General features: G+C 43.0%; 1 pseudogene across 1 annotated transcript; it reads right to left on the minus strand.

Annotated features, from left to right (window-relative positions):
* Positions 1-10783: 10783 nt before the first annotated feature.
* LOC309973399 (zyxin-like) lies at positions 10784-12465 on the minus strand (annotated as a pseudogene). Its single transcript has one exon. The product of its transcript is annotated as a zyxin-like (transcript).
* Between the last annotated feature and the right edge of the window lie 473 nt (positions 12466-12938).

The raw sequence follows: 12938 nt of genomic DNA on the forward strand, positions 1-12938 counted from the left end.
TTTGTACAGCTACTATGGAAAACAGTATGGAGGTTCCTCAAATAACTAAAAATAGAGTTGCCATATGATCCAGCAATCCCACTCCTGGACATATATCCAGACAAAACTATAATTCAAAAAGTTACATGCACCCCTATGTTCATAGCAGCACTATTCACAGTAGTATTCACAGGGAAACAACCTAAATGTCCATTGACAGATGAATGGATAAAGAAGATGTGGTACCTGTGTACAATGGATTACTACTCAGCCATAAAAAAGAGTGAAATAATACCATTTGCAACAGGATGGATGGAAGTAGTGATTATCGTACTAAGTGAAGTAAGCCAAAAAGAGAAAAACAAATACCATATGATATCACTTATATGTGGAATCTAAAATGTGACATAAATGAACTTTTTTGTGTGTGTGTGGTACACGGGCCTCTCACTGTTGTGGCCTCTCCCATTGCGGAGCACAGGCTCCAGACGCACAGGCTCAGTGGCCATGGCTCACGGGCCTAGCCACTCCACAGCATGTGGGATCTTCCTGGACCAGGGCACGAACCCATGTCCCCTGCATCGGCAGGTGGACTCTCAACCACTGCGCCACCAGCGAAGCCCTAAATGAGCTTTTATGAAACAGAAACGTACTCACAGACATAGAGAACAGAGTTGTGGATGTAAAGAGGAAGGGGGTGATGGCAAAGGGATGGAGTGGGAATTTGGGGTTAGCAGATGCAAACTATTATATATAAAATGGATAAACCAACAAGGTCCTACTGTATAGGACAGGAAACTATATTCAATATTCTGTGATAAACCATAATGGAAAAGAATATTTCAAAAGAAGAATGTAAAGAACTGGTTCTTTGAAAAAATAAATCACAAATCACCAATATCAGGATTGAAATAAGGAATATCACAACAGATTCTGCAGCTGTTAAAGGGTAATTAGGGAATAGTGTAAACAACTTCACAATCATAATTTGACAATTTAGAAGAAAGGGATTAAAATTCCTAAGAAACCACAGACTATCATAACTCAGCCAAGATGAAATAGATAGCCTAAATAGCCTATAACTATTACAGAAGTTGAATCTATCATTTAAAATCTCCCCCCAAAAAGAAATCCCACATTAAGATGGCTTCACTGGAGTTTTAACAAACATTCAGAGAAGAATTAACATTAATTTTACATAATATCTTCCAGAATATAGAAGAGGAGGGCACTTTCCAATTTGTTTTATGAGGTCGCTGTTACCTTACTACCAAAACTCAACTAAGAGAGCACAATAAAAAAAATATAGAAAATTAGAAGACCAGAATCTCTCATACAGTCAAACACAAAATCCTCAACAAAATTTTAGCAAGTTGAGTCCAACAGACTATAAAAAGGACAATATTCCCTGACAAAGTGGAATAAATTTCAGGTGTACAAGGCTAGTTTAATATTTGAAATCAATCCATGAAATCCATTATATCACAAACTAAAGAAGAAAATTCATATGATAATATCAATTGATGAAGAAAAGGAATTGAACAAAATTTAACACTCTTTCATGGTAAAAAAATTTTTCTCAGACTTCATATTAAAATTTTCTTGAAGTGGGCTTCCCTGGTGGCGCAGTGGTTGAGAGTCCGCCTGCCGATGCAGGGGACACAGGTTCATGCCCCGGACTGGGAAGATCCCACATGCCGCGGAGCGGCTGGGCCTGTGAGCCATGGCCACTGAGCCTGCGCGTCCGGAGCCTGTGCTCCGCAATGGGAGAGGCCACAACAGTGAGAGGCCCGCGTACCGCAAAAAAAAAAGAAAAAAAAATTTCTTGAAGTAAGTACTTAGATTTTTTTGGGTGTGTGGGCATAAGTTTCTATTTCTATTTTATTTATTTATTGGCTGCACCATGCAGATGCAGAACTTCCCTGCCCAGGGATCAAACCCATACTCCTTGCATTGAAAACATGGAGTCTTAACCACTGGGCCACCAGAGAAGTCCCCATTTCTCTTATTTTTTTAGATTTTATTTTATAATTTAATTTTTATTTTATTTATTTATTTATTTATTTTTTGTGGTATGCGGGCCTCTCCCTGCTGTGGCTTCTCCTGATGAGGAGCATAGGCTCTGGATGCACAGCCTCAGCGGCCATGGCTTACGGGCCTAGCCGCTCCACGGCATGTGGGATTCTCCCAGAATGGGGCACGAACCTGTGTCCCCTGCATCGGCAGGCAGACTCTCAACCACTGCGCCACCAGGGAAGCCCTAATTTTTATTTTATATTGGGGTATAGCTGGTTTACAAAGTTGTGTTATTTTCAGGTGTACAGAAAAGTGGTTTAGTTATACATATATCCATGTTTTTCAGATTTTTTTCCCATATGGGTTATTACAGAATATTTAGTAGAGTTCCCTGTGTTATACAATAGGCCCTTGTTGATTATCTATTTTATATGTAGTAGTGTGTATATGTTACTCCCAAACTCCTAATTTATCCATTCCCCCACCCTTCTCCTTTGGTAACCATAAGTTTGTTTTCCACGTCTGTGAGTTGGTTTCCATTTTGTAAATAAGTTCATTTAAATCACCTTTTTCAGATTCAACATATATGTGATATCATATGATATTTGTCTTTCTTTTTCTGACTTATTTCGCTTAGTATGATAATCTCTATGTCCATCCATGTTGCTACAAATGGCATTATCTCATTTTTGTAAAAGATATTTTGATGTGTACCATTTTAAAAGTCTTTAGGGAACTTGTTACAATATTGTTTCTGTTTTATGGTTTTGTATTTTTGTTGTTTTGTGGGGTTTTTTGGCCACGAGTCATGCGGGATCTTAGCTCCCTGATGAAGGATTGAACCCTAACCCCCTGCATTGGAAGGTGAAGTCTTAACCACTGGACCACCAGGGAAGTCCTTATTTCATGCGTTTTGTTTTTAATGGATGAGTAATATTCCATTGTATACATGTACCACATCTTCTTTATCCATTTCTCTTGATGGATATTTAGGTTTCTTCCATGTCTTGGCTGTTGTAAATAGTGCTACAATAAACAGTGGGGTGCATGAATCTTTTTGAAGTATGGTTTTCTCTGGATATGTGCCTAGGACTGAAATTGCTGGATCATATGGTAGCTCTATTTTTAGTTTCTAAGAACCTCCATACTGTTCTCCATAATGGTTGTACCAATTTACATTCCCACCAATAGTCTAAGAGAGTTCCTTTTCTCCACACCTTCTCCAGCATTTATTGTTTGTAGACTTTTTAATGATGGCAATTCTGATCAATGTGAGGTGACGCCTCATTGTACTTTTGATTTGCATTTCTCCAATAATTAGAGATGCTGAGCATCTTTTCATATAATTTTTGGCCATCTGTATGTCTTCTTTGAAGAAATGTCTATTTAGATCTTCTGTCCTTTTTTTTTTTTTTTTTTGCAGTACGCGGGCCTCTCACTGTTGTGGCCTCTACTGTTGTGGAGCACAGACTCCGGACGTGCAGGGTCAGTGGCCATGGCTCACGGGCCTAGCCACTCCATGGCATGTGGGATCTTCCTGGACCGGGGCACGAACTCGTGTCCCCTGCATTGGCAGGTGGACTCTCAACCATTGTGCCACAAGGGAAGCCCTTCTGCCCATTTTTTGATTGGGTATTTTTTGTCTGTTTGTTTTTGTTTTTTTGTTTTGATATTGACCTGCATGAGCTGTTTGTATAGTTTGGAGATTAACCCCTTGTTGGTTGCTTCATTTGCAAATATTTTCTCCCATTCTGTGGGTTGTCTTCTCATTTTCTTTATTGTTTCCTAAGCTATATAAAAGCATTTAAGTTTAATTAGGTCCCAGTTGATTATTTTTGTTTTTATTTTCATTTCTCAAGGAGGTGGATCAAAAAGACGTTGCTGAGATTTATATGAATAAGTGTTCTGCCTATGTTGTCCTCTTAAGAGTTTTACATTATCTGGGCATCTTTATCAAAGTATCAAAGTATCTTTATCAAAGATAAGGTGACCATAGGTGTGTGGGTTTATTTCTGGGATTTCTATACTGTTCCATTGACTTATATTTCTGTTTTTGTGCCAGTACCATACTGTCTTGATTACTGTAGCTTTGTAGTATAGTCTGAAGTCAGGGAGCCTGATTCCTCCAGATCCGTTTTTCGTTCTCAAGATTGCTTTGGCTATTCGGGATCTTTTGTGTTTCCATACAAATTGTGAAATGTTTTGCTCTAGTTTTGTGAAAAATGCCAGTGGTAGTTTGATAGGGATTGCACTGAATCTGTAGATTGCTTTGGGTAGTAGAGTCATTTTCACAATGTTGATTCTTCCAATCCAAGAATATGGTATATCTCTCCATCTATTTGTATCAACTTTAATTTCTTTCATCAGTGTCTTATAATTTTCTGCATACAGGGCTTTTGTCTCCTTAGGTAGGTTTATTCCTAGATATTTTATTCTTTTTGTTGCAATGGTAAATGGCAGTGTTTTCTTGATTTCACTTTCAGACTTTTCATCATTAGTGTATAAGAATGCCAGAGATTTCTGTGCATTATTTTTGTATCCTGCTACTTTACCAAATTCACTGATTAGCTCTAGTAGTTTTCTGGTGGCATCTTTAGGATTCTCTATGTATAGTATCATGTCATCTGCAAAGAGTGACAGCTTTACTTCTTCTTTTCCGATTTGGATTCCTTTTATTTCCTTTTCTTCTGTGATTGCTGTGGCTAAAACTAAGAAAACTATGTTGAATAAGAGTGGTGGGAGTGGGCAACCATGTCTTGCTCCTGATCTTAGAGGAAATGCTTTCAGTTTTTCACCATTGAAGACGATGTTGGCTGTGGGTTTGTCATATATGACCTTTATTAAGTAGAGGAAAGTTCCCTCTATGCCTACTTTCTGCAGGGTTTTTATCATAAATGGGTGTTGAATATTGTTGAAAGCTTTCTTGGCATCTATTGAGATTATCATACAGTTTTTCTCCTTCAATTTGTTAATATGGTGTATCACGTTGATTGATTTGCATATATTGAAGAATCCTTGCATTCCTGGAATAAACCCCACTTGATCATGTGGCATGATCCTTTTAATGTGCTGTTGGATTCTGTTTGCTAGTATTTTGTTGAGGATTTTTGCATCAATGTTCATCAGTGATATTGACCTGTACTTTTCATTCTTTGTGACAACCTTGTCTGTTTTTGATATCAAGGTGATGGTGGCCTCGTAGAATGAGTTTGGGAGTGTTCCTCCCTCTGCTATATTTTGGAAGAGTTTGAGAAGGATAGGTGTTAGCTCTTCTCTAAATGTTTGATAGAATTTGCCTGTGAAGCCATCTGGTCCTGGGCTTTGGTTCGTTGGAAGATTTTTAATCACAGTTTCAATTTCAGTGCTTGTGATTGGTCTGTTCATATTTTCTATTTCTTCCTGATTCAGTCTTGGCAGATTGTGCATTTCTAAGAATTTGTCCATTTCTTCCAGGTTGTCCATTTTACTGGCATAGAGTTGCTTGTAGTAATCTCTCATGATCTTTTGTATTTCTGCAGTGTCAGCTGTTACTTCTCCTTTTTCATGTCTAATTCTGTTGATTTGAGTCTTTTCCCTTTTTTTCTTGATGAATCTGGCTAATGGTTTATCAATTTTGTTTATCTTCTCAAAGAACCAACTTTTAGTTTTATTGAGCTTTGTTATCATTTCCTTCATTTCTTTTTCATTTATTTCTCATCTGATCTTTATGATTTCTTTCCTTCTGCTAACTTTGGGGGGTTTTTGTGTTTGTTTCTTTTTTGCAGTACGCGGGCCTCTCACTGTTGTGGCCTCTCCCATTGTGGAGCACAGGCTCTGGATGGGCAGGCTCAGTGGCCATGGCTCGTGGGCCCAGCCACTCCACAGCCTGTGGGATCTTCCCGGGCTGGGGCACAAACCCGTGGTCCCTGCATCAGCAGGCTGACTCTCAACCACTGTGCCACCAGAGAAGACCTAACTTTGGTGTTTTTTTGTTCTTCTTTCTCTAATTGCTTTAGGTGCAAGGTTAAGTTGTTTATTTGAGATGTTTCCTGTTTCTTAAGGTAGGATTGTATTGCTATAAACTTCCCTCTTAGAACTGCTTTTGCTGCATCCCATAGGTTTTGGGTCATAATGTCTCCATTGTCATTTGTATCTAGGTATATTTTGATTTCCTCTTTGATTTCTTCAATGATCACTTCGTTATTAAGTAGTGTATTGTTTAACCTCCATGTGTTTGTATTTCTTACACATCTTTTCCTGTAATTGATATCTTGTCTCATAGCATTGTGTTTGGCAAAGATACTTGATACAATTTCAATTTTCTTAAATTTACAAAGGCTTGGTTTGTGATCAGAGATATGATCTATCCTGGAAAACGTTCCATGGGCACTTGAGAAGAATGTGTATTCTGTTGTTTTTGGATGGAATGTCCTATAAATATTAATTAAGTCCATTTTATTTAATGTATCATTTAAAGCTTGTGTTTCCTTATTTATTTTCATTCTGAATGATCTGGCCATTGGTGAAAGTGGGGTGTTAAAGTCCCTTACTATGATTGTGTTACTGTCAATTTCCCCTTTTATGGCTGTTAATATTTGCCTTATGTATTGAGGTGCTCCTATGTTAGGTGCATAAATATTTACAATTTTTATGCTTTCTTCTTGGATCGATCCCTTAATCATTACATAGTGTCCTTCTTTGTCTCTTGTAATAGCCTTTATTTTAAAGTCTATTTTGTCTGATATGAGAATTGCTACTCCAGTTTTCTTTTGGTTTCCATTTACATGGAATATTTTTTCCATCCCTTCACTTTCAGTCTGTATGTGTCCCTAGGTTTGAAGTGGGTCTCTTGTAGACAGCATATATATGGGTCTTGTTTTTGTATCCATTCAGCCAGTCTATGTCTTTTGGTCGGAAAATTTAATCCATTTACATTTAAGGTAATTATCAACATGTATGTTCTTATTCCCATTTTCTTAATTGTTTTGGGTTTGTTATTATAGGTCTTTTCCTTCTCTTGTGCTTCTTGCCTAGAGAAGTTCCTTTAGCATTTGTTGCAAAGCTGGTTTTATGGTGCTGAAGTCTCTTAGCTTTTGCTTGTCTATAAAGGTTTTAATTTCTCCATCAAATCTGAATGAGATCCTTGCTGGATACAGTAATCTTGGTTTCAGATTTTTCTCCTTCTTCACTTTAAATATGTCCTGCCAGTCCCTTCTGGCTTACAGAGTTTCTGCTGAAAGATCAGCTGTTAACCTTACGAGGATTCCCTTGTGTGTTATTTGTTGTTTTTCTCTTGCTGCTTTTAATATGTTTTCTTTTTATTTAATTTTTGACAGTTTGATTAATATGTGTCTTGGCATATTTCTCCTTGGATTTATTCTGTATGGGACTATCTGTGCTTCCTGGACTTGATAACTATTTCCTTTCCCATATTAGGGAAGTTTTCAACTATAATCTCTTCAAGTATTTTCTCAGTCCCTTTCTTTTTCTCTTCTTCTTCTGGAACCCTTATAATTCGAATGTTAATGTGTTTAATGTTGTCCCAGAGGTCTCTGAGACTGTCCTCAGTTCTTTTCATTCTTTTTTTTTATTCTGTTCTGCGGAAGTTATTTCCACTATTTTATCTTCCAGGTCACTTATCCGTTCTTCTGCCTCAGTTATTCTGCTATTGATCCCATCTAGAGTATTTTTCATTTCATTCATTGTGTGGTTCATCATTGCTTGTTTCATCTTTAGTTCTTCTAGGTCCTTGTTAAATGTTTCTTGCATTTTCTCTATTCTATTTCCAAGATTTTGGATCATTTTTCCTATCATTATTCTGAATTCTTTTTCTGGTAGACTGCCTATTTCCTCTTCATTTGTTAGGTCTGTTGGATTTTTATCTTGCTCCTTCATCAGCTGTGTGTTTTTCTGTCTTCTCATTTGCTTATCTTACTGTGTTTGGAGTCTCCTTTTTGCAGACTGCAGGTTTGTAGTTCCCGTTGTTTTTGGTGTCTGCCCCCAGTGGCTAAAATTGGTTCAATGGGTTGTGTAGGCTTCCTGGTGGAGGGAACTAGTGCCTGTGTTCTGGTGGATGAGGCTGGATCCTGTCTTTCTGGTGGGCAGGTCCATGTCTGGTCATGTGTTTTGGGGCGTCTGTGGACTTATTATGATTTTAGGCAGCCTCTCTGCTAATGGTTGGGGTTGTGTTCCTGTCTTGCTAGTTGTTTGGCAAAGGGTGTCCTGCTCTGTAGCTTGCTGGTCGTTGAGTGAAGCTGGGTTTTGGTGTTGAGATGGAGATCTCTGGGAGATTTTTGCCATTTGATTTTACATGGAGCTGGGAGGTCTCTTGTGGACAAGTGTCCTGAGGCACACTGTCAGAGGCACAGCACTGACTCCTGGCTGCAGCACCAAGAGCCTTTCATCCACACGGCTCAGAATAAAAGGTAGAAAAAGTAAAGAAAGAAAGAAAGAAAGAAAGAAAGAAAGAAAGAAAGAAAGAAAGAAAGAAAGAAAGAAAGAAAGAAAGAAAGAAAGAAAGAAAGAAGAAAGAAAGAAAGAAAGAAAGAAGGAAAGAAAGAAGGAAAGAAAGATGAAAGAAATAAAGAAAGAAAAAGGAAGAAAGAAGAAAGAAAGAAAGAAAGAAGAAAGAAAGAAAGGAAGAAAAAGAAACAAAGAAAGAAAGAAAGGAAGGAAGGAAGAAAGAAAGGTGGGAGGGACGGAGGAAGGAAGGAATGAAGGAAGGAAGTAAAGAAAGAAAAAAAGATGATAAAATAAAACAAAGTAAGATAAAATAAAGTTATTAAAATAAAAAATAATTATTAAGAAAAGAAAAACAACAACAACAAAAAAAAAAACGGACGGATAGAACCCTAGGACAAATGGTGGAAGCAAAGCTATACAGACAAAATCTCACACAGGAGCATACACATACACAGTCACAAAAAGAGGAAAAGGAGAAAAAAATAATAAATCTTGCTCTCAAAGTCCACCTCCTCGGACTTCCCTGGTGGCGCAGTGGTTGAGAATCTGCCTGCCGATGCAGGGGACACAGGTTCGTGCCCCGGTCCGGGAAGATCCCACATGCCGCGGAGCGGCTGGGCCCGTGAGCCATGGCCACTGAGCCTGTGCGTCCTGAGCCTGTGCTCCGCAACGGGAGAGGCCACAGCAGTGAGAGGCCCGCGTACCGCAAAAAAAAAAAAAAAAAAAAAACAAAGTCCACCTCCTCAATTTGGGATGATTCGTTGTCTATTCATGTATTCCACAGATGCAGGGTACATCAAGTTGATTGTGGAGCTTTAATCCGCTGCTTCTGAGGCTGCTGAGAGAGATTTCCCTTTCTCTTCTTTGTTCTCACAGCTCCCAGGGGCTCAGCTTTGGATTTGGCCCCGCCTCTGCGTGTAGGTCGCCGAAGGGCGTCTGTTCTTCGCTCAGACAGGATGGGGTTAAAGGAGCCGCTGATCTGGGGGCTCTGGCTCACTCAGGCAGGGGAGAGGGAAGGGTGCGGATGCGGGGTGAGCCTGCAGTGGCAGAGGCCGGCGTGACATTGCACCAGCCTGAGGCGCGCCGTGCCTTCTCCCGGGGAAGTCCCAGGTCCCTGGATCCCGGGACCCTGGCAGTGGCGGGCTGCACAGGCTCCCAGGAAGGGAGGTGTGAATAGTGACCTGTGCTCGCCCCTAGGCTTCTTGGTGGCAGCAGCAGCAGCCTTAGTGTCTTATGCCCGTCTCTGGGGTGTGCGCTTTTAGCCGCGGCTCGCGCCCGTCTCTGGAGCTCCTTTAAGCAGCACTCTTAATACCCTCTCCTCCCGCACCAGGAAACAAAGAGGGAAGAAAAAGTCTCTTGCCTCTTCGGCAGGTCCAGACTTTTTCCTGGACTCCCTCCCAGCTAGCTGTGGTGCACTAGCCCCTTCAGGCTGTTTTCAAGAGCCAACCCCAGTCCTCTCCCTGGTATCTGACCTCTGATGCCGGAGCTTCAGCACCCAGCCCCGCCCGCCCCGGCGGGTGAGCAGACAAGCCTCTCAGGCTGGTGAGTGCTGGTTGGCACTGATCTCCTGTGCAGGAATCTCTTTGCTTTGCCCTCTGCACCCCTGTTGCTGCACTCTCCTCCGTGGCTCTGAAGCTTTCCCCCGGCCCACCTCCCATCTCCACCAGTGAAGGGGCTTCCTATTGTGTGGAAACTTTTCCTCCTTCACAGCTCCCTCCCAGAGGTGCAGGTCCTGTCCCTATTATTTTGTCTCTGTTCTTCCTTTTCCCTTTTGCCTTACCCAGGTACGTGGGGAGTTTCTTGCCTTTTTGGAAGTCTGAGTTCTTCTTCCAGCATTCAGTAAGTGTTCTGTAGGAGTTGTTCCACATGTAGATGTATTTTTTTTTCTGGAAAACATCTTTTATTTGTAGCTGTACCGAAAACCTGACAGCACAGGGGTTGGGAACGTCTAGGCTAGTGAGCCCAGCCCAGCCTCCCAGCAGGTCAGAATGTTTCCTGGCCCTCAGCGAGCAGAGTAAGAGGCTGCTCGAGTGCCAGTTGAGAGAATCAGTGCATCAGTGAAAGTAGCAGCACTCACTCTGGTGCCTGCTCAGGTGGGGTACCTAGACTATGTTGGGTGGTCCCTGCAGTGTTGGGGAGGACTGAAGCTCAGGCCAGGGACTCTGCAGCCCTAGGCCATGTTGGGTCCCTGAATCAGGGCACAAGGGATACTGAGGTGGGGGTTGGTATGGAGGGAGGGGTTAGACATCAAAAAATAACTGTGGGGAGGGTGAAGAGGGGGTGGTCTCATTGTGGATGGTCTGCTAATGGGGAATGGATTTGCAGTCAAAAGGGGGCCAGTCCTCACTCAGGTCCGGGCTCTGGCAGTGTGGCATTTCCAGCAGAGCATGTGGCCAGCCAAGGGGAGCAGCCGTTGTCATCTGCCTCAATGGACAGTGGTTTCCCACAATTCTCACAGTTGTAGCACTTCATATGGAAGTTCTTGTCCAGAGCAACCACAGACACGGTCTCCTCTCAGCCAGGCTTGGGCATGATCGGCTCTGCGCAGATGGAGCACCTGGGAGCAAACTTCTTGTGGTAGTTGGGGACACAGTGGGACCAGTTGGCCTGGTCCGCTATGTAGGAGGTGCCCTCAAGGGGGCAGGCACAGACCACACAGGTGAAGCACTGTGGGTGGTAGGCCTTGCTTGTGGCCCTTAGCATGTGGTCAGTGATGGGCTGCCCACAGGTGTTGCACTTCTCCAGGGTGCCAGTATAGCAGCCCTCACAATACAGCGCACCCTCCAGGCTGTAGAACTGCTGTCCCTGCAGCTGCTGTTCACACTGATGGCAGGTAAAGCAGGTAATGTGGAACAGCTGCCCCAGAGCGTGCACTGCAGGTTGAGCATGTGCCAGGGGCTGGTGACACCGGCCACAGAACTCTTTGATGGCCACGTTCTGCCTCTGATAATGTTCCATGTCCTACATCAGCTGCTGGGTCAGCTGCTCAAGCTCATCCACCTCTTTCAGAGTCAAAAGTCCTGGGGCCCCAGAGGGGCACACCTGGTTTTGGTTTTTAGCTGGTGGGGGCACTGGGTGCTGCTCCTCCTGCACTTGGGCCTTCTCCTTCTGCTGAGCATAGGTGAAGCTGGGGGGCTGAGGGGAGTCTGTGCCAGTGGAAGAGGGAGCTTCAGGGGGCCCCAACTTCTGATTGGGCTGTGACCTGGAGCTCCAGGTCTGAACTTGGAAGCCACAGAAGTAAACTTGGGAGTCACTGGAGAAAACTTGGTGGCTGGAGATGGGGCATGGGGACCTTGAGGCTGGGTGTTAACCAAAGGCACAGGCTGGGGCTGGGCCTGGAGCTGGGGCTGAACATGGAGTTGGACCTGAGGCCTGGCCTGGGACTGGGGCTGCACATGGAAATGTGTCTGGCTCTGAGGCTGAACCTGGGAGCTAGTAGGGGACTTCCAGGGAGGCAGAGGTGCTGTGCCCCCAGTTGCAGGCTTAGAACTGGATTTGGAAATGAATGGAGTGGTGACTGGTGGTGATACATATCCAGATGACACCCAGGCTTTGATGGGGTCATTGTTGGTCATGTCATCCAGCAATGAAGACAGAGAGTCGATCTCCAGATTAGTACTGTTCTCCCTGGGCTGTGGTGAGAGCTGTATGGGGGCTTCAGGCCCTCCCTCCTCCACTAGCAGAGGCAGTGGGGAAGGGAAGATCTCTCTAAAGGCGCAGTGGGAAATGGTTTCTCGATTGGGGGAGGGGCAGGTGGGAAGCCACCTCCCAGAGCGCCCTCGGCATCATTGGCCTCCCCAAGCATGGGAGGAGGCGGTAAAGAAAAGTCTTCTGGGGGTGGCGGGGGAATCTTGTCCACCCGGCCCATCTGTGCACATTGGGCCCCAGCAGCTGAGGAAGGCTCACTGTCACCAGGCTGGAAAGGATTCACTTTGGGCTTTGGGGCCACCACTGGCCAAACTTCTTCTGCACGGTATAAAAAACTGGAGCCGAGATGGAGATCATGTGAGGTGGGTAGAGGGCTGCCATGGCCAGGCCCAGTGCGGGCCGGAGCATCTCAGGTGGCCACCTCGCAGCCGGGTCCACAGACTCTGCATCTGCAGATGTAGTTTTGATGTATTTGTGGGGAGGAAGGTGATCTCCATGTCTTACTCCTCCGACATCTTGAAGTGTTGGAAGTTTTTAAATCACACTTTCAATTTCAGTACTTGTGATTGGTCTGTTCATATTTTCTGTTTCTTCCTGGTTCAGTCTTGGAAGAATTGTACCTTACAAAATTTGTCCATTTCTTCTAGGTTGTCCATTTTATTGGCATATAGTTGCTTTTAGTATTCTCTTATGATCATTTGTAGTTCTGTGGTGTCACTTAACTTCTCCTTTTTCACTTCTAATTTTATTGATTTGAGCCCTTTCCCTTTTTTTTTCTCTTGAGTCTGGCTAAAGGTTCATCAGTTTTGTTTACCTTTCAAGCAACTAGCTTTTAGCTTTATTGATCTTTTCTA

Source organism: Leucopleurus acutus (assembly GCF_964270905.1).
Source record: "Leucopleurus acutus genome assembly, chromosome: 16".
NCBI classification, from domain to species: domain Eukaryota; kingdom Metazoa; phylum Chordata; class Mammalia; order Artiodactyla; family Delphinidae; genus Leucopleurus; species Leucopleurus acutus.